The sequence below is a fragment of the Ailuropoda melanoleuca genome, chromosome 16 (assembly GCF_002007445.2).
Source record: "Ailuropoda melanoleuca isolate Jingjing chromosome 16, ASM200744v2, whole genome shotgun sequence".
Classification (NCBI taxonomy): Eukaryota; Metazoa; Chordata; class Mammalia; order Carnivora; family Ursidae; genus Ailuropoda; species Ailuropoda melanoleuca.
In genome coordinates, this window is record NC_048233.1 from 58448625 (window position 1) to 58469879 (window position 21255).

Sequence of the window (21255 nt, forward strand, 5' to 3'; positions counted from 1 at the left end):
TAAACGTTATTAAAACTCAAACAAGAATGATTTCACGTGAGTGTGAGCTCCAACCAACTAGGCCTCCCTGGCTACTGTCACAACATGTTGAAGGTGGAATTAGGCAACGTCCTCCCTCAGTGAAGAAAAACACCTGCCAAGAGAGGATGGCTGCTCTCCTAGGGTCTGGGGCCCAGAGAGCTCACTCCACCAACACCACCACACTGAGCTGTGAGAGCCTCTTTTTTTTTTTTTTTAAATCATTGTTGCTGTTCAATTGACTTGTCTGATTATTTTTTTACCAAATGGAAAAAAAAAATGTGTTTCCACCTGATCAAAATTCATGTTTTGTCCATTAGCTCCATTCTTTAAACTAGGAAGGAAATGTTCAAGTTCCCTAGAGAAACCTTTGAAGGTTGTTGATTCAAATGCAAATACATATGAGCTCCTCAGGGATACAATTTCTGTCAGGAAAGAAAAGAATGTTTGGGCCAAAGTCAATGCTTTGGGAGGGGGGTTGTATTTCTTCTCTGGAAAGAAAAAAAAAAGAGGGAAAGGGAAGGGGAGAGAGAAAGAGAAAGAGAGATGGAAGGAAGGGAAGAAAGAAAGGGAGGAAAGAAAGAAGGGAGGGAGGACTGAGGAAGGAAGGAAAGAGAGAGGACGTGAGAGAAAAAGAGAAAGAACACAAAGTGAGAATGTATGGGGAGGAAGAGGGAAGGAGTGAGTTTAGAAACAAGAAGATCAGTGTTGACAATTACAATGCAATGGGAATATCTAGAGCAAAAGGGGCCTAAAAATGATTCTTTCCACCCCTGTCATTTTCCAGATGAGAAAGCTAGACCCAGAGAATTCAGTAATTTGCCCATTTCAAACACTTACATGATGATAGAAGCAAGATTACAAGCCAGATTTTCCCAATTCCAGAGCTGGCCCACTTTCAGTTCAACTCTGTGCACTCTGCCTTCAGGTGCAGGGAGGTACGTATGACCTACCCAGCCTATTACAAAGGCCTTGACATTTAAAGGATTAAACATTTGGATGATGCCTTGGGAGTATTGCTTCAAAGACGGTTCTCTCAAAAGAGGTGGATCAAAGAAGACTGGTGGAAAGAGGGGTCTGTATCCGTTAGGGTGCTTTCAACTGCCAGCAACAGAGAATCTGACTCAAAGTGGCTTAAGCAATAAAGGGGATTTTGTTGAAAGCGCCACGGTATGACGACATTCAGGGGAGGCTTGTTCCTGGCAGCTAAATTAAATCACCAAAGAGCCAAGTTTTGCTCCATCTTCTTGTTCTGCCTTTGGCAGCACCATCTTCCTCCTACAGCCCACTCTCTCTGTGGCCCTAATTCAGGAACTCTCAGGCCAGGTTCCTTCCCTTCCTTGCCTCAGACCTCGGACCTCTCGAGTCCCTGATCTGTCAATTGATGGGGCTGGTCACTCAATGAGCTCAGACTGCCCTTGCATCTCTAACTGATTTTCTCAAAAGGTGGGCCATGGGCCATTTGCATTAGAACTGTTGCTTAGACTGTTTGTTAAACCAACCCCAAGGTTCCTACACCCTAGCCCAAAGCCCCTAAACCATAATCTCTGAGAAACACAGGGATCTGTGGTGTCAACACGCTGCCCAGGATGTCCTGGTGCCCACTGAAGTTTGATAGATATTTGTTCCCAAGAGAGCCTTAGAACAGGGAGTAAACTATAGCTGCCGAGCCAAATTCTGCCAGAGAGTTAAGAATAGATTTTACATTTTTAAATTTTTTTTAAGTTTTTGCCTTTAATACAAACAAAAAACAAAAAAAAAAAAAAGGAAAAAAAAAACACCAACAAACTCATGCAAAGAAGAATATGAAACAGATCTTCCATGGCTCCCCAAGTCTGACATATTCACTACCTGGCTCATTACAGAAAAACTTTGCCAACCCCGGGCCTAGAATAATGAGGTCATTGGATAGTGGAGGAAAGGCAGGGGGTGGATCTGAACAGTTTATAGGGCTGATGAGGCCAAGAATTCCTGGGAGCAGGAGTTTGCAATGTTCCATCAGCTCCATGGAGAATCAAGCAAGTCAAAAATAAAACGTACTTGAGTTCTGGAATTCAGTTTAAGAAATATCTTTTCCAGGAGGCCTCCTGGAGTCTCTAGTTGGGCCACCCAGTGTCTAATACTGACCTAAGGGCCGGGGAGGGGGGCACGGTAAAGCTCAGGAAGATAATGTCAGTATGCAAACTCTTTCTCGGACAGCCACCAGTCAGCGGTCTCCCATAACATGGGCAATATTCTGAGGTTAGCTTGTGTAACTCCTTTCTATGCCTTATTCCCAGCCACTGCACAAACACTAGTTGGCTAAGGATAGGGTACTCGAAGAGCCACCCCAGGTCAGGGAGGTAATTTCCCAAGGACTTGACCAGGAAAAGAGCCTAGTGCTTCTCAGACAATGGGCAAGCGATGCTCTACGTTAGGAGCAAGAGCAGACAAACCTGTGGCTTTGGGAGTCAGACAGACCTAAGGTAAAGTCCTGGCCCTGAATTTACTTGCTCTATGATTTTAGACCTGCACTGTCTGAGATAGTAGCCACTGGCCCCATCTGGCTCTTTATGTTCGAATTCATTAAAATTAAATAAAATATAAAAATCAGCTCCTTGGTGACCGTAGTCACTAGTCAACTCACTAACTACATGGCTTGTGGCTGTTGTATCAGACTGTGCAGCTGCAGAACATTACCACCCTCACAGAAAGTCCATCGGACAATGCTGCTATAGACGAGCTTTTTTGGGGGGGAGGGGTTTATTTACATTCCAGCTAGTTAACATACAGTGTACTATTAGTGTCAGGTATACAATTTAGTGATTTAACACTACATAGACTACCAGGTGCTCAGCACAAGTGCACTCCTTAACCCCCATCACGTATTTCACCCATTCCCCCACCCAGCTCCCCTCTGGGAACCATCAGTTTGTCCTCTGTAAGAGTCTGTTTCTTGGTCTGCCTCTCTCTTTTTTTCCCCTATGATCATTTGTTTTGTTTCTTAAATTCCACAATGTAGGCAAGCTTTTGACAATCATTTTGAATCCATCCTCTGGCTTTCTTTCCACCACCCAATGGCCTCATTATTCTCAGTTCTATTGCCTTGGGGGAGAAGTGGTTATCAAACTCCAACCTAAGCTTCCATGTGCTCATTTATAAAACAGGTATAATAGTATGTCTACCTGTCAGGGTTGTGGTGAAGATTACAGGAGACAGAACAGGTAGAGTGACTAGCACAATACCTGCCACAGAAAAAGTGTTCAACGAAGGGCTCCCACTGTTACCGTGAGCAAGATGTCATGCTCCGCTACTGCTAATACTCTCCCAGCGTCCTCTAAGCCAGTGGTTCTCAAACTCTAGAGTTCCTGATTGAGGAGTTTTGGGAGCCTGGTAATGTGCATTCTAACAAGTTCCTAAGTCTTGTTGCTGCTGCAGCTCTGGGAACGACATGCTGAGAACTGCTGCTCTGGAAAGTTCTTTAGCCATTGCTGCCTCTTTTTGTTAGGGAGCTGTTACTTCTTTATGAATATTGTCCTTTCCTGAATATACCTTGCTAAGTTATGCACCTGCCTACAAACACGCTAGTTCCCTTTACCCCTGAGAACACTTTATCTGCATTTCCCAACCCCAATTCAGACTCTGATAAACCTGGTCAACGGCTTCCCTTCCAGATCTCCAGCCCCAAGTTTGTCACTCATTCCTCTGTGCTGCCTCTTACATTTTACTTATTGTTTGTTTGCTGTGACATAACAATTATTTGTTTCCCTGTCCGTGTTCCCTAAAGTGTAAGGAGATGTTCCACTGCTGGTCCCCGAGACAAATTGTTGTGGTACATCAATAATTTCATTTGGTACACAGAGAAACAAGCAATATTAAACCACAAAATAAGACAGTTATTGTTTTCAGTTCTTTCCAAACTCCCATTACATCAGGGAGAAAGCCTCAGTCTGGGGCTGATGTGTCTTCACCCCCTTGGTAACAATCCTCCAGCTCAGTGCCCGAGTCAGGCAACTCCATCACCGTACCACCGTCATCATCGTCATCAAACAATGGTGGCTTAAATCCATGCAGTGCTTTCTGTGTGCCTGCCAGTGTTCTAAGGCTTTATGTATGCTTACGCAAATTAATTCAGTGAATCCTTGCAACCCTATGAAGTAGATAGGATCATGATTTTCAGTTTAGAGACAAAGAAACTGAGGCACAGAGAAGTTATGTGACTTCATCACAGTCATATAGCCGGGAAGTGGGAGAACCAAGATTCCAACCTAAGCAGAGTACCCAGTGTAGGCTCTTAACCACAATAATCCTGGGGTAGAGTTTCACAAAGTTGTTGTTTTCTTGCCCTTGTCTTCTCTCTTGGGCAAGTATGTTCGTTTTCTATTTAACTGGTGATAAAAGCCTCTTTTTGACCTGAAGTAAAGTAGTATACTAGTGCGCTAGTGGTAAGCCGGTTCTCAGATGGGGCAGCTACGACAAGGCCTGCACCTGATTGATGCTTGGGGTAACAAGTCTAAGCAGACTGTGAGCTTCTTGGGGGCAGGATCCCGTTAGTGTCAGTCAGGGTCCAGCCAGAGAACAGATGGCACATGCAAGGACTTCACTGGCAAGAGCTTGATGAAGGAGGGCTCAGGGATGTGTGCGGGCAGGACAAGAGAATGGCAGAAGGCAGTGATGTGCTGGGGACTAGCCATGGAGGGAGGCTCTTAGCACCCTGGAAGGGACAAGAGCAGAAAATGGTCTTACCAGATTATGGAGAGTGATCTCCAGCTGCAATGGTGGAAGAGGAGTCACCAGACAGAAACTGTGGCCAAAGGTGAACCAGCTAAGAGTAGGGGGGGGGGCAATCTATTTCTCCTCTAATTGTCTAATCTCTGTCCTGCCAGCCCCTGCTGTAGATGGAATCCAACGGGAGGCCAGAGGGTGAGAGACCGGGGATGATGGCAATAAAGGCGGCCTCCCAGGTGCAGAGCAAAGCAGAGGAAAGCACGGACGAGTATGAGGCAGCCCAGAGAATAACCTGCACAGCAGATGGCACACAGTGGTACACGGGGCACCATACACAGCGTGTGTGTCTAGGATAGGCACAAGCACGTTTGTTGCCTTAAACTGAACTGATGAATGGAGAAATTGGTTTCAAGCAAAAAGATATATATATATAGATATATATATATATATCTATATATATATCTTTATATATATAGTACGCTAAAAGCAACTGGACCCTGGACCTCGAGGTTTCTACTTCCAGCTTATCCGGACACATGAATCATTAGAATTCACTGACCTCTTGGGGCTTGAGTCACACATGTGAGAAGCTGGGTTGCTGGTGCACAGAGTGTTTCAAGGTGTAATTACATCCTCCACCTCATCAGGGTGTCTAGACTAGATTGTGAGAGCTGGGGGAAAAAAAGACTACAGCTTTCTGTGGCCCTCGAACAAGTGGGAAGTCCGGGCAAGGCCTTTCCCCAGAGTACACAGGAGTAAATCCCAGAAGCAGCAGCAGCCTTGGCCTGAAGGATGAATATTAAAAGGGAAAAGAGGTACTCATGTACAAGTCTCAATAGGAAAGAGTCCTTGGGGTGCCTGGGTGGCTCAGTTGTTTAAGTATCTGACTCTTAATTTTGGCTCAGGTCATGATCTCAGGGTCATGAGATCAAGCACTACATTGGGTTCCCAGATGGGTGTGGAGCCCTCTTAGGATTCTCTCTCTGCCCCCTGCCCCTGCACCACGTATGCACACACACACACACTCTCTCTCTCTCTCAAAAAAAATAGTAATAATAATAATAATAATAAAAGGAAAGAGAGTCCAGTTGAGCACTGGCAGTAGAAATATGAAGGAATCCTGCCGGCCCTCTCTAGGCAAAGTTTAAATGACCTAATATTGGCAATAATAATAATAATATTTTGCATTTATCACACATATTTTATGTACTGGACATTTTGCTAAGCATCTTTGCTTAGGCTTTAATTCCTTTAAGCTCCACAACCACCTTATGAGGTGAGTAACATTGACCTTGTTTTTAAAAGTGCAAAATGTAGGGATGCCTCCATGGTTCAGTTGGTTAAGCATCTGACCTCTGCTCAGGTCAGGATCTCGGGGTCCTGGGATCAAGCCTTACATCGAGCTCCCCACTCATTAAGGAGTCTGCTTGTCCTTCTCCCTCTCTCACTGCCCCTCCCCCTGCTCATGCTCTCAAATAAATAAATAAAATCTTTTAAAAAAAGAGCAAAATGATGCTTAGTAAGGCAAAGAAACCATGGTTTTAACTACAAGTGATTGAACATGTATTATGTACCTGCCACTGTCTGGTACATATATCAGGGCTGTGTATCACAGCGGCTGTCAAAGTGAGGTTCATGGAACTCTGGATCCCAGAGCTTGACAGGGGACCCACAAGGTCAAAACAATATTCATAATAACACCAAGACATTATTTTTTTCTTCCAATGTATTTACACATTGGTGCAAAAGAAAAGGTTCAAAAAGCTGCCACCAAACTATGCTAGAGGTCATTGCATTCTCCAATGTCACCCAGTCACAGTAGAAAAAAAATGCCATTTCACTTAAGCATGTCTTTGATGAAGCAGAATAATTATTAATTTTATTAAATCTTAACCCTTGAGAACATGTCTTTTTAAGACTCTGCATGAGGGGCACCTGAGCGGCTCAGTCAGTTAAGCGACTGACTCTTGATTTTGGCTCAGGTTGTGATCTCAGGGTCATGAGACAGAGCCCTGCATCAGGTTCCACGCTGGGCTTGGGGTCTGCTTGAAATTCTCTCTCTCCCACTCCCTTTGCCCTTCCCCCCCTTGCCCGCACACTCTCTCTCTCTCAAAAAAAAAAAAAAAGACTCTACATGGGGAAATGGGAAGATCGAATAATGTATTTCTACACATGTCTAAGTATCCTGGTTGTCTCAAGGAAAGGCACCTGCTCAATTGTTGTAATTGCAATCCAAACTAAACTTTTCTCACAGATTATCATTTGTACTTGAAAAAACAAATGGAAAACTGTGGGCATTCAGACTTGAGTAAATTTTCTCAAAAATTAAGTAAATAAGCCTGTTACATAAAGGAAAACAACTGACAGTATTTGTTGCCAATGGTAACATTTGTGCTTTCACGNTGGGCAGACATGTTCTCAAAAATTAAATAAATAAGCCTGTTACATAAAGGAAAACAACTGACAGTATTTGTTGCCAATGGTAACATTTGTGCTTTCACGTGGAAATTAGGATTCTGGAAAATATCTATGCCATCATTAACTTGCCAGCTTCCCAATACCTAAAGACTTTCCTGATGAGATCTGTGGCATTAATGAAAGTGATATTTTGATGTTATATAAAGAAATGTGTTAACACCTGGGTGATCTGCATAATTCAGTGAATCAATATTTTCCAAATGCCTAATATGTCATGTTGCAAAATTACACACAGGCAAAACACTGATTTAAGTGCAAAATAGCCAATGGACTTTAAGGTAACATAGTTAATTTCATTGATATGGTTTCAGATTCTATATTACAACCAACTTTTAAGAAACTGGCAGTCAAATTTTGATTTAGTATCAAAAAAGTCTATTAAAGTACGTTTCCCTTTTACAACCACATATCTGCAAGAGGCTAAATTCTTTTTATACTGCAAGCAAAACAACATATGGCAACACATCGAATGCAGAACTGGTTATGAGAATCTGTCTTCCATTAAGTCACACATTAAAGAGATTTGCAAAATGTCATTTTCCCCACTGAAATTTTTTTGGAAAATATAATTATCACAAAAAATGTTAATTATGTAACTTTTAATCAGTTCATTATTGTTATTTTAAAATAAATTGGTAGATAAATGATTTTTCAATTTCTCAGTTGTAATTTCTAATACAATAAATATTAGTAGATACAACCCATACTTAAAAATAAAAAGTTTCTTTGGGGCCCTCCATAGTTTTTAAGAGTGTAAAGGGGTCCTGAAGCCAAAGTGTTTGAGAATTACCATTGTATAAGAATCTTACCAGTGCAATGAGATCCCAGAGGTAAGAGCTTCTAAGGAGCTAGAAAAATGTATGAGACCCAGGTAGAAAAACAGTTGTTGGCTCCAAGTCTACAAAAGAAAACAATAAATGTAAAAATTAATAAATGTTTAATTAAATGTCTACGAAACGTACCAACATGCCAGCTTCATTGACTGTTAAATCTAGCATTCATAAGGATTTCATTCCATCAAATACAACTTATAGGTTCAGTTTTCTCACTTCACAAATTCCCTTATTCATAGTATACACAGTAATTGTTGGGAACTCATAGCCAACCATAAATTAAATGAGTATCATGGAGCCAAATAGTTTCTAAAGCACAAATATAAAAACCCTACAAGATTCTTAAAACAAAAAAGTATATTTAATGTGGGATATGGGGGCGCCTGGGTGGCACAGCGGTTAAGTGTCTGCCTTCGGCTCAGGGCGTGATCCTGGCGTTATGGGATCGAGCCCCACATCGGGCTCCTCCACTGTGAGCCTGCTTCTTCCTCTCCCACTCCCCCTGCTTGTGTTCCCTCTCTCGCTGGCTGTCTCTGTCTCTGTAGAATAATTAAAAAAAAAAAAAAAGAAAAAAATTAATGTGGGATATGGCTGCAGCTGGTATATTTGATATGTTGTGTGATGGGGACTCCAAAAGTCAGAGCATGTAGGACTCATGAAGGTCCTGCTTTAAACACAGCATCACATTGCCTNGTAGGACTCATGAAGGTCCTGCTTTAAACACAGCATCACATTGCCTATAAATTATAGCCCTCCTGAAACATTTCAGTGATAGAAGATATCTTCACCAGGTAAAGGAGGTGTCTTCACCAGGTGAAATACCTCCCCCTGACCTTTGGCAGGAATGGGAGAAAGAGACACATAATGAAAATACAATAAACCAGTCAGCAGAGGAGCAAAATCACAGGGAAAAGAGAGACCACGTGCTCTGTTGTTTGGGCCTGAGCAATGGCACAGCTGACCAGACCTCCGAATTCTGGGTAGAGGTTAACACTGCCCTCACACCCAGACTTTCATCATTAGGTATGAGCAAGACGGGGCTGATGATTTAGAAGAGCTCTGGGACATCTCACCAGAAAGGGACGAAGTCTGAAAGCAAAGGCTGGGGGCACTTTCTAAAGGGTAGCCAGCTTGAGGCAAGAAGTCACCCAATGATGGTCCCCAGTTCTGTTCCACAAGACCCTTGTCCCCTCACTGGCACTTCAGAATTACATTCTCTTGTCAAGGAGCAGTGTCCAGGGGCACCCGGGTGGCTCAGTCAGTTAAGCATCCAACTTTTAATCTCAGTTCAGGTCTTGATCTCAGGGTCATGAGTTCAAGCCCCATCTACAAAAAAAAAAAAAAAAAAAAAAAAAAACAAAGGGATATGGGTAAAGTAACTGCTTATAATAGGTCTTTGATAAAAAGTAATCACTATTATTTGGGAATTAATCAGAGTGCCCTAACATTTCCTGCATTGAAATCAGGAGCTCTCCGCTGTCAAGAGAGGACAGATTGACTTCCATTTTTTGGAGCTGCCTTGCTTAATAAAAAAGTAATATAAAAATAGAAAAATGGAAAAACAGGATTATAAAACATACGATATATTTGAAATGTTTCGCTTAACAAATCAATGTTTTAAACACGCATACACATGCAAAACCACAATACAATAAAATCATGCAATTGATGATACATTTCAAGATTTATGAAAAACAAATAATGCATGAAGCACACATCAGGTAGGCATGTGGCCTGGGAAGGAGACCAAGTTGTCAAGCTCTCCATGTACAAAGTCTTCTTTCAGTCATGTCAGTGAAGCTCTGCAAATCAATCGTATCATTTAGAGATAAAAACAAGTCTAAAATTGGGTTTCATTGCCAAATTGCCTTCCTTGGGCACCTCCTCCCTTCACCAACACCACTAGATTCTGATTGCCATCAGCCTTTATTCCTTGTGTTGATATCGGCATCTCTCGATGCAAATGTCTGAACTTCCCAGCCAGAGGGAAAGAATCATATACTCTGCTGTGAGTTTCCGTGCTTACAACAAACATGTAACCTACTAATTGAATTACTGATACTTTTTAAATATCAAGTCTTTTTAAGTGCTAACAGAAATATACTTTCCACTATAAATGCATATTTTTTTATCTTCCAACTTGCACACAAGCCTACTCTATCAAATTAAAAGAGGAAACCTCAAATCAATTTTTTTTTGGCCTTCTGTCCAACCCTTTTGGGCAAGGATACCACCCCTTCCTCCCTCTCCCCTCCGTGGAAGGCTAGCAAGGATCTCTTGGCGGCTGTTCCCTTCATCCCTCAGGGGGCAGACATCTCCTTGCATTGTTACTACAGTTGATCCAGTTGTGACTAAGCCATCAAATGCACTTTCTCTGAACATTCAACTGCTTGCTGATCACTGAAAATCAAGAGGTTTGGATGATGGTATCTGGAGTGAATCTTCTCCCATCTGGTTCTAGTTCAGGGCTGGCCTTTGATGGCCCTCAGTCTCACACCATGGCTCTAAGTGGGTGTGGAGACTGCTTGGCTCTCTTGCAGGTTGAGTGGATCCAAGCATAGCTGTTTGTTTTTCTAAGCAAGAATGAGGGGGGATTTTTTGGATCATGTATATGTAAGCTTATCACTAATTTCCTCATAACAGGTGTGTCTTATTTGACATAAAGGAAGATCTGTTATCAAACACAAAGGCCTTTTTCATTACGACTTTAAGGGAACAACAGTACTTTTAAAGATAGAAGCAACTGTGTCTTCATATATCCGTTGAGGATATTACCGAAAGATCCATCCCATCCTTGCCACTTCCTCATTCCACTCCCTTTAATTGAAGCCATTACTTCTTGTCTAGAAAACAACAGCTCCGTGGTTGGTCTCCGTGCCTCCTCTCTTGCCCATTGCCATCTTTCTTCTCTTTGCTGTAAGCACAACATTTTTGAAATACAAATATGAGCCTAACCACTCTCCTTGCTCAAATACCTGCAATAGCTCCCCAAAGGCTTATAGGAGAAAACATATATTCCTTAGCAAGCATACAAGGTTGTCTATAACAGAGGAAGATAAAACAATAGAAACTTTTTAAAATAATTTTTTAAATAATTCTTTTTTTTTCACTGCAAAGAAGCTGAGCCACACCAGGCATAAGTGTTATGTAATTTTGGTCCATGGTGATGTTTAAAATTCTGACTCTACATTTTCACTCCAAGTGCCTGGAAGGACCTTAGTGCTGCTTGCCACACTTGCCTCCTCACCTAGCTCAGTATATATCTCATAGAACTCAGTTCCCACGCTGTCTCCTCCAAGAATCTTTTCCTGGTAGTGAGTCTGGGTTAGATGTCCATCCTCTGGGCTCTCGGTCACCTCTGGTCCCTCAGTGACAGCACACTGTTACCTGCCTGACACTGCTGCTTCCCAGACTCCTCCATTAGACCAAGACTTCCTTGAGGAAAGTGAATGTCTTACACCTCCTTGAGTAAGTACATAAAATAAATGTGTTTTATCTACCTAGGACCTCCTCTTCCCTGTTCTTGGAAATGGAAGCTACTACCCTCCTTTTCAAGGAACTCTCCCTTCTCTACTCCTTATGGTTCAGGCAAGGTTGTTAAACCAGAGGGCTCCACCACTCTCCTAGGGAGGGCTCATGACCCAAGATGGGCCCATCAAATTCTTTTACATAGGAACTGACAGGGTTCAAAATGAAGAAAAGGCAACTGGAACCATTTCATCTGCTGGGAGCTCTGTGGGGAGGTACAAGTGACCCAGTTCCTGGATTCTATTTTTCTCAAGGCTTTTGTATCAGTGAGCTTTTGCTGTATAAAAAATAATCTCCAAAACTAGTAGCAAAAAATAATATCCATTTATTTATCTCAAAATTCTGGAGGTCAGCCATTTGCACTCAGCTAAGCTGGGCCTCTCTCCTGGTCTTGGAAGGATTCATACATCATCTGCAATCAGCCATTAGTGAACTGGAAGCTGGCTGGTCTAAGGTAACCTCAGGTGGAATTAGCTCTGTCCTACATGATGTCTCATCTCACACTGAATTTATTCACATGCAGCTACGCAGAATTCCAGGACAGGAAGTGGAAGCATGCAAGACTTGCTGAGGCCTAGGCTCAGATGGGGCACACCATCACTTTCACTGCATTCCTTTGGCCAAAGCAAGCCACAGGATCAAATTCAAGAGGGTGGGAACTAAGACCTACTCCTTGGTGGGAGGAGCTGCAAAGTCACATTGCGAAGGGTGTGGATACAGAGAGGGGTATAAAAATGTGGTCATATCTGCAAACTACCACAACTTTGTTATTCAGTTCCCTGTTAATCTTCCAATATCTCCTTTTTTAAATAAAGTTAGTCTAAGTCGGCTTCTGTTTTTTGTGCTTAAAAAAAAAATGTAACTTATATCTGCTTGGAAATGAATGAGAGGATGTGTTATAATGGGTCCAACTTCATCCAGGGGAGAGTGAAGAAGGGGGTGTAGAAAAGTGACCGACTGTCATAGAGCTAAAGGAGTTGCAGAGTATACTATACACTGGTTGCCTGTGAGCACCCCAGAGATTAGGATACCACTTTCCTTTCCAAAACCTTCCTAACTGACCCCGTAGTCATTCCTTAAGAGTTAGAGATGGAACAATAAGTCACTCACTGAGAACTGCTCTCTTGTCACTATCTAAATTGAATTAGCTGAGTGTTTGTTAGGTGACTATCTGTAGGTGTGTATTGATATAGCCACACGTTATACTCTGGATTGGCTTAAATATCGGACATAATTTTTTAAGGAAAAGATATTTCAAACACAAGAAAAGTCTTAAGGCTGATAGGAGTCTTAGATATGCACCAATGTTCTCCAATCTAAGTCCTTCCCATCTCCACTCCACTCCTTTCCAATAAAATCTCCATTTCTTTTTTTTTCTTTTCTTCTTCTTTTTTTTTTTTTTAAAGATTTTACTTATTTGTTTATTAAAGAATCTTAAGCAGGCTCTATGCCTAGCACAGAGCCCAACTCGGGGCTCAAACTCACAATCCTGAGATAATGACCTGAGCCAAAATCAAGAGTTGGACACTTAACTGAGCCACCCACGCACCCCAAAATTTCCATTTCTTTAGGTGCTGATTAGAAGGACATCAGGAAAAAAGCAAGTTACAGAATTAAACAACATCAAAGCATGAATGACTGATGTCTCATATGCATCAATATAACAGTAGAGAAAAGATTTCTTAACTCAGAATATCTTTTGAAAGTGAAATCCCAAGAAATATAAAGGAGATATTTTTAGGCACTACAGGCAGTTTTGTTTTGTTTTGTTGGTTTTTGTTGTGGTGGTAGTGGTGATGATATAAATAATGAAAAATAAGTGTCTGGGCTTAGAGATGACAGTGGACTTTTGTGATGTTTAGAATTTTCTCTTCTTTGCCAGATGGACATAACAGATACATACAGAACATTCCATCCAAAAACAACAGAATACACATTCTTTTCAAGTGCACATGGAACATTCTCCAGGACAGATCACATGGTAGGCCACAGAACAAATCTCAATAAATTTAAGAAGACTGAAAACGTATCATGCAAATTTCTGACCACAAAGGTATGAAACTAGAAATTAATAACAAGGAAAAAAACTGGAAAAAATGCAAACATGTGGAGGTTAAACAACATGCTAGAATTCTTCTCTTCTTTGAAAGACATAGTTACCTTGGCCTTCAGAATGTTCTAGAAGCTAATAATTACTGAAATTTATAATAAAGAAAATCTGAGGAAAATGGAAAGTTCCTCAAAGTTTTTGCAGCCTTAAACCCAATATTTAGGGTTTAAACAGCACCCTCAGATTAAATGAGTGCTCCTTTGGTTCCATCAGGACTTCTCACCATCTGTAAACCACAAAACTGTCACTCATATTGCTGAGATTTACATCTTTGTGGTTGAGACAAGGAGGAGCCATATCTGCTCTCACCATGTCTCAGGCTCGGGACACGTGCCAGGGCAGCCAGACAGGATCTCTAAGGCTGAGTGAGATGGTGTGATGTTCTCTGTGTGGGAGGCCTCCCGGGGAGGCAGAGTGGTGACCTCACTGGGAAAATGAAAACAGTTCAATAAAAAATACTTATCTTGGAATGATCTGCCTGAACTTGAGACCAGTGAAGGGATTGTATTTCCAACACCCTTTCAAAGAGAAAAGCCATTTTCCATTAATCCTGTATAGGGAAGAAATCCTACAGTACCTCTTCTTGACTGAGAGACGATGATTCAGGCAAAAAAGAGCTCATCTCTAGCTCTACATAAAGACACAGTAAGAGGATCACCCTTACCCTTAAAAAAAACAGTTATAAAGTTTTCCTTTGAAAACTAGAGCAGAGATGTGCTCCTTGAAAATTCAGCTTTGGGGAGGACTCAGCCACACAAGTAACCTCAACTTTTGGCCTCTAATATTTTCCTCCCCTATAGGATTCCTCTCATGACACTTCCATTGCCACCTACAGAGACTCAGTGTGTCCCTGTGTTTGAGGCTTAAATGCAGACAAAGGAACAAAGGTATGGACATTTTGAGAAGACCTCTGCCTAAAATGCAGAAACACAATAGGAAGATTAATCAAGAAAATGTTAAAACAATCTAGAAGCAACATCAGGCTGAGAGCGGCCTTCTGATTCCTCCATGTTTGACCTGTTCTGTTCCGAGCCCTGTTGGTTGCCTATAAGGCTTTCTTGGAAATTCTTAGTCCTGTGGCCCTTGGGTGTGTATCATTCAGGAAATTGGGAGTATCAGCTCTTATGATAAGCAGTTTGGTGGGGATTTAATAATCTACCACCATTAGTACAACTTATCACCTCTTCAAGTGATATTTATAGAAAATTAACCCAGCCAAACACATTATAGTGGGCAACATCGGAGAGCAATTTCCTCTTTGTTTGACTTATAGCAGGTTTAGATCCATGGCCTTGGTCTATTCAGAAAAGGCCTCTGGCTAGAAGCATCCAAAAGAAATTGTAGTTTGGCAAAAAAGCCTGAGAATCCTTGATCCCATAGAGCCCTAATCCCATAAATTTCTCAGCTTCTGAAGCTACAGGCACTTCTGCTAACAATTTAACTAAGAGGTTTTGGGTTTTGTTTTGTTTTTCCCCCAGTTAAAAAAGACACCCAAAGTCTGGGTGTTTCAGAACTATCTCTGAATATGATAAATCTTAGGAGTCCCCTGGTTCCCTCTTTGTTTCAAGAGCTAGAAAGTTAAATTTGCCAGCCTCTCTTAGAAGTTGTATAAGATTTTCAGGTATAAATTTCCAAGTCGAACTTTACTCCTGGATTCATTCTATCCCTACTTTTCTCTCTTAAATTACCTCATTAAAAATTTTTGCACTTTTCCCAACTATATAGCTTTGTTAGATACCTCAAATTCATTTTTCAAAACTAAGTATCAGAAAAACTATCTAAGACTTGAAAGGAATTGCTGGATGTTCTGCCAATGCAGTATGCCTCTTGAAAATCTATTGTCTGGGCTCTTTTACAGCTCTGCTGGGGCAGAGGTTACCTTGTACATTTGTGTCTGGTTGAGATGGAAATAATTTTCTTCCCAAGGAATGCATAATCTCAGAATTTATGGATTATGGCCCTGTTAAAAAAATAACCAGTATTATATCTAATTAATATGTTTAATCTAATATCAGATACTTAGACCCTAAAATACTCTTTGGAGGAACCTGGGTGGTTTCAGTTAGTTAAGCAACCAACTCGATTTCAGCTCAGATCGTGATTTCAGAGTCCTGGATTCAAGTCCTTCAATGGCCTCCACGCTCAATGGGGAGTCTGCTTGAGGATTCTAGTAGTATCGTTTCCCCTGCTTGCATGCACTCTCTCTCTCTAAATAAATAAATCTTTAAAAAATGAAAAATAAAATGCTCTTTGGACTGGTTTAAATATTTTAGTTTTCTTCAGTGATTAATGAGTTAAATATAATCTTTGATACATCTTATATTTGTATAAAATTAAAAAAAAACTCCTGAAAAGTATACCTTAACAGTAAGTAGAAAAGACAAATGGACGACACTACATATTTGTCAAAATCTTAGAACTTTTCAAAACAAAGAGTGAACTTAATATGTGCTAATTAAAAATAAATCATTTAGGCGGTCAGGGGAAATCCCAGATGAGATGCAGAATGTGACAAAAGAATCTAACTAGGCTGGAAATGCATGAAACAAACATCAGTGAAAGGGATGGAGAAAAGGTGCTGACCTAAGTAACTCTGGAAATGAGTAGTCTGTAAAACCGAGGGAAAAGGTAATTGTACATAATACTATACTCTAGTTGATAAAACTGTTTCCTCTAAAGATATAGGTTAACAAATCTCCAATCACTATGCATGTATACTGGAATTCACAATTAAGTAAATGAATGGCAGATGGTAGGATCCAGGTTTCTTACTGTTGGAAAGAGTTTATAAATAAGCAGAGAGGAAACAGCATTAGAATTAAAGATATCAGTATGAATTCATGTCTGGCTTAATATAGATACAGATAGTTAAATACAGAAGTACTATTAGAAACATGGATCACTATGCACATATATTTCCTTGTTCAGTCAGCTAAAAGGGCATAGAAACAGCACTCCAGTAGCAAGGAGCACACCGAACACCAAGATCTTGGTTTCTAATATCACTAGAAGAATAAAAGGAATCAGTGCTTCTTGGAGAAATGGCTGATTTTAGAACTGGGGCAAGAATTATGTAAAATAAACCTGAAGCACCTTGCAGTGCTCCCCAAAATGAATAAATAAAACAAAATGAGGGGCGCCTGGGTGGCTCAGTCGGTTAAGCCTCCGACTCTTGGTTTCGGCTCAGGTCATGATATGAGGGTCATGAGATTGAGCCCCGCGCCGGGCTCCACACTCAGCTGGAAGTGTGTTTGAGATTCTTTTCTTCTCTTTCTAACTCGACCCTTCCCCCACTCACTCTCTCTCTCAAACAAATAAATCTTTAAAAAAATAAAATAAAATGATAGAGCTATGTCAAATTTTGGGATACGGGAGCCAAGTGACAGAGCTCCCAAACATCAAAGTTGGAATGATTTGAGCAAAAAAATAAGTAAAGTGATATTGGATTATAACTCAAAGTATAAAATAAATATCAAGTCCATACTAATATACATAAATGATTAAACAAATAAATGGGAGCAAAAAGACAAATTTTACATGCAGAAAAATTCCAAATAATGTATGTAGACTCCACCCTCAAGGATGGGTGGAGAAGAACTCCCCACTCCTTAAAGATGGACTGTCCATAGACTTTCTTATGAAGAGTCAGCGTGGATGGGGGCAGTAACTTCACAGTGTAGAAACCCGACAAACACTACCTCAGCCAAGGTATCAAAGTCAACATCAACAGTCATAAATTATGTGATAGTACTCACCCTTTATATGATACAGTAAGAATGGCACTTTACCTCTATAGTCCTTGCCCAAAAAGCCATAATCCCAGTCTAATTATGAGGAAAAAAATGTCAGATGAATCCAACTGAGGGACAGTCTATAAAATGTCTGATGAGTACTCCTCAAAAGTGTCAAGGTCATAAAAAACAAGGGAAGTCGGGGTGTCTGAGTGGCTCAGTTGGTCAAGCGTCCACCTCCCGCTCAAGTCATGATCGTGAGGTCCTGGGATTGAGCCCCACATTGAGCTCCCTGCTCAGTGGGGGGTCTGTTTCGCCCTCTGCCCCTCCCCTGCTCTTGCTCTCTCTTTGTCTGTAATAAATAAATAAAATCTTTAAAACAACAACAAGGAAAGTCTAAGAAACTGCCACAGAGCAGAGGAGCCAAAGGAGAAATGACAGCTAAATGTAATTTGGTATCCTGGATAGCATCCTAGAACAGATAAATGACAGTAGGTCAAAGATAAGGAATCTGAATAAACAATGGAGTTTAGTTAGTAATAATATATCAATATCAGTTCATTAATTATGAAAATACACCATAATAATGTAAGATGTTAATAACAAGAAAAATTGGGTGTGGGGTATGTGGAACTGTTCTACCTTTTTGATTTTTGTAAATCTTAAACTACCACAAAATTTAAAAAGTTATTTAAATAAATAGGTGTCTCAGACAAATTCAAATAGAAATAAATTCTGCAAAATATCTGTTAATGTCATGAAAAACAAAGAAAAACTCTGAAACTGCCAGAGATCAGAGGAGACTAAAGAAACATGACAATTTAGAACAATGTGAAATTCTGGGTTGGATCATGGAACCAAAAAAAAAAAAAAAAAGGATACTAGTGAAAAAACTGGTAAAATCCACCCCCCCCCAGTCTATGGCTTGGTTAATACCATGGTACTGATGTTAATTTCTTAGTTTTGACAAATGTACCATGATTGTATAAGACGTTAGGGAAAGTTGAGTGATGGTATATGAGAACTATCTGTACTATCTTTGTAACTTTTCTGTTACCTTTTTTTTTTTAAATAGGTGAACCATGAGGAAAAACAGATATATGAGGACTAAAAGCAAGGTATACCACCTTTATTTGACCAATAGAGATATAAAATTGCCATCACTGGAACTCACATGTTTTCAAGAAGGAAATGATCACTAAGAGCTTAAGGAAGACTGCCCGAATCAGTAAGTCCCTAATGGGGATGGGGAAGTATAATAATTTGGATAATTAATCTTATGTTAGCATTTGTCTGGGGAAAGTTCAGGCCAAAGCTCAGCGAATTCTGATTTTCTTAGAACTCTTGGTAACAAAAACACCTCTCTTAACAATCTCAACAAAAGTGGTCTATTTCAGGTATTGGTGTTAAAAATGGAGACACAACAGTTAATGAGATCTCTTTTCCTACATGATCCAATCATCTGCTCTTTCTATACACAGGAGGCCTAGGAGACAATCCCTTGAGAACAAAAAACAGGTCTTATTTTACTGGCCATTTAGAAGGCCAACCCCTGCAGGATACCCACAAAGAGCCAAGATCTGGTGGGGACTGGGAAGAGCTTCTGATCCTTGCGTGGCTGAGCTACTTCTTCAGGCTTTTCCCAAGGTAGCTAGAAAGAAGTTTCCTGGAATTATTAGGATGCCAGGAGGTCAGCCAGAGTTCTTAGCCCCAAAAGTCATTCATTTCTCCTCCCTTTGCTAGAGTAACAATACCATATGTTGCCCCCACAGAGCTGCTCACATACTAAACACCTGTCACATGCTAGCTACAGTGCTGGGTGCTGGGAAGGAGGGAGCAGATTCTGAAAAAAATGTAGTAACAGTTATGAAGAGGAGGACAAGACTGACAACAAATTTGTAAGAGCATGTACTCACAACAGATCAAGTCTTATGCTATCATCACTGACTGATTTCATCCTCACAGTAACTCTGTAAGATAGGTTATATTGTCTCCATTTTACAGGTGAGAAGATGATTTCTTCCTCCAGGAAACTGATGATTAAAGTAGCTTACCTAAGGTCAACCAGTAGTCAAAAACATCAAAGTTGTTTCCTATAGACCTAGAATCAAAAACCAGTTCTGTCCCTTATTAGCTGTGTGACCTTGGACGACTAATGTCATCTCTTTGTCAAGTGGTCAGTAAACAGAGGATAAAATCAGCACAAATTTATTGAATGTGTTGGTCCATTAATGTTATCTGCCATCAGTGTGGGGAATGCGAGGGGCCTCACATGTACTCAGAACTCCCCAAACTGTGCCAGGTGCCTTAACAGGTATGAAGTTATTTTATCCTCCCAATGCAACATCAGATAAGGACTTATTGCTTTACTGATGAGGAAAGGGATGTTCAAAGAGGTTCAATTAACTATCCAAGGGTCACCTGGCAAATAAGTGGTCTAGCAGCAATTTGAGTTCAGCTCTATCTACCCTGGTACCCTTAGTGAACCATCCTGTCAACCAGCTGCCATCCACTCAACATTCCAGAAACTCCAGACAGCTCAGCTTCCTCTAGGTAACATATTTCTCATTTTAACTAAAGGCCTAATCCAAAAGAATCACTGTAAGTATCGTAAATTTATGGCTAAGGGAGTCTCGGTTGAATCAGGTGGGCCCTTTCATCACTGTAGCGAGTACCTTGGAAAGTAGAGAGTCTTCCCTGGGAGGCCAGAGTACATTCTGAGAAGAGGAAGTATGGAAGCAGACAGGAGAGGGGAGAAAGAAGGTACAAGATGTCTTAAGGCTTGGGAAGGAGCTTCTTTTGGATTCAGAAGCAAAGCAAACCTACAATTTATCCAACTAACCTTGCCTTTGGCTAAGCCCCTACCAAGAAGGCCATGCCTTCTAGGCCTCGGAGCAATTTAGGGTAAGAACAAGAATGCTAAGTGGATTCCAATCACTAAGCCAACCTCAAGTACTGTTAGTAGCCGCTGGGTAAGTTGTATTAAGGAGGATCATGGGATTACCCAGGCTCATCTGACAGGGAAAAAAAAAGTTTTCATTCATTAGTAATTTCTGCCACAAGTTTGGGAGTGGGAAGAGCCTCACATGTGCCCAGAATTTGCCATTCATGTTTTAGGGGATACTGTGACCTGGGCATACTCTGCAGGAGAAGTTGACTGGGTTTGGGTCTAGGTAGGAAACCAAAATATCCCAAATGGCACCCTGCTTCCACCTACCTACCTCACAAACTATGGCCAAACAGCATTAGCAGCAAGAAAGGTGTAGTTTTAATTCCTTTGGTTTTAATTATTTTGAAAAGAGAAGCAGGCCACCCATGCCAAGACCCGTTAGAAAGAACTGAAAACCAAAGAGATTCAGGCCAGCTAGAAGAGGGGGAAAGAGGAGTTCAAGCCAACTAGCCTTCCTTTGTGACGTAGTCACCGTTCACCCAGCCCTCCAGATGCCTTAATAACACTCATGTGTGAACAGGACCTCAGGAGAGGGGAAAAAGTGGTGAGCCAAACCTCAAGAGTGAAGAAGAAGAAGAAGAAAAAGCAAAATATGGAATTTCAGCTCAAAGCTCAAAGACTGAATGTCTTAACTGCTGTCATTATTTTTTGTAGAGCCCTCACTAGGCTTTCCTGACCACCAGGAACTTGGCCTCAGAGCTCAAGGGCCCATGTTTTCCATCTGAGGCCTTGCTACTGCCTTGCGAAACAGGCTCAACCTACTGTCTCAAAGTCTACAATCTTCCACCTCCAACCTCCCCAAGTGGGTCAAATTTTCCATGGCTAGACTATAAAAGGGGAAGCAGTCCTACTATTTCCTTTAATAAGCAGTTTTTACAGGGTGCCAAGTGCCCTTTAAGG

At 41.0% G+C, this 21255-nt stretch overlaps 1 long non-coding RNA gene across 2 annotated transcripts in view; it reads right to left on the reverse strand.

Annotated features, from left to right (window-relative positions):
* Positions 1–21255, reverse strand: part of LOC117796690 — a 62452-nt gene that overhangs the window by 2778 nt on the left and 38419 nt on the right. The window contains exons 1-2 of one of the 2 annotated variants that reach the window (XR_004621314.1): positions 9110–9270; positions 8013–8101 (exon numbers count right to left, since the gene is read on the reverse strand). This is a non-coding gene — a long non-coding RNA (uncharacterized LOC117796690). Of the gene's footprint in view, positions 1–8012; positions 8102–9109; positions 9271–21255 lie in introns of those variants that run through there. The other variant, XR_004621315.1, reaches the window with a different exon arrangement.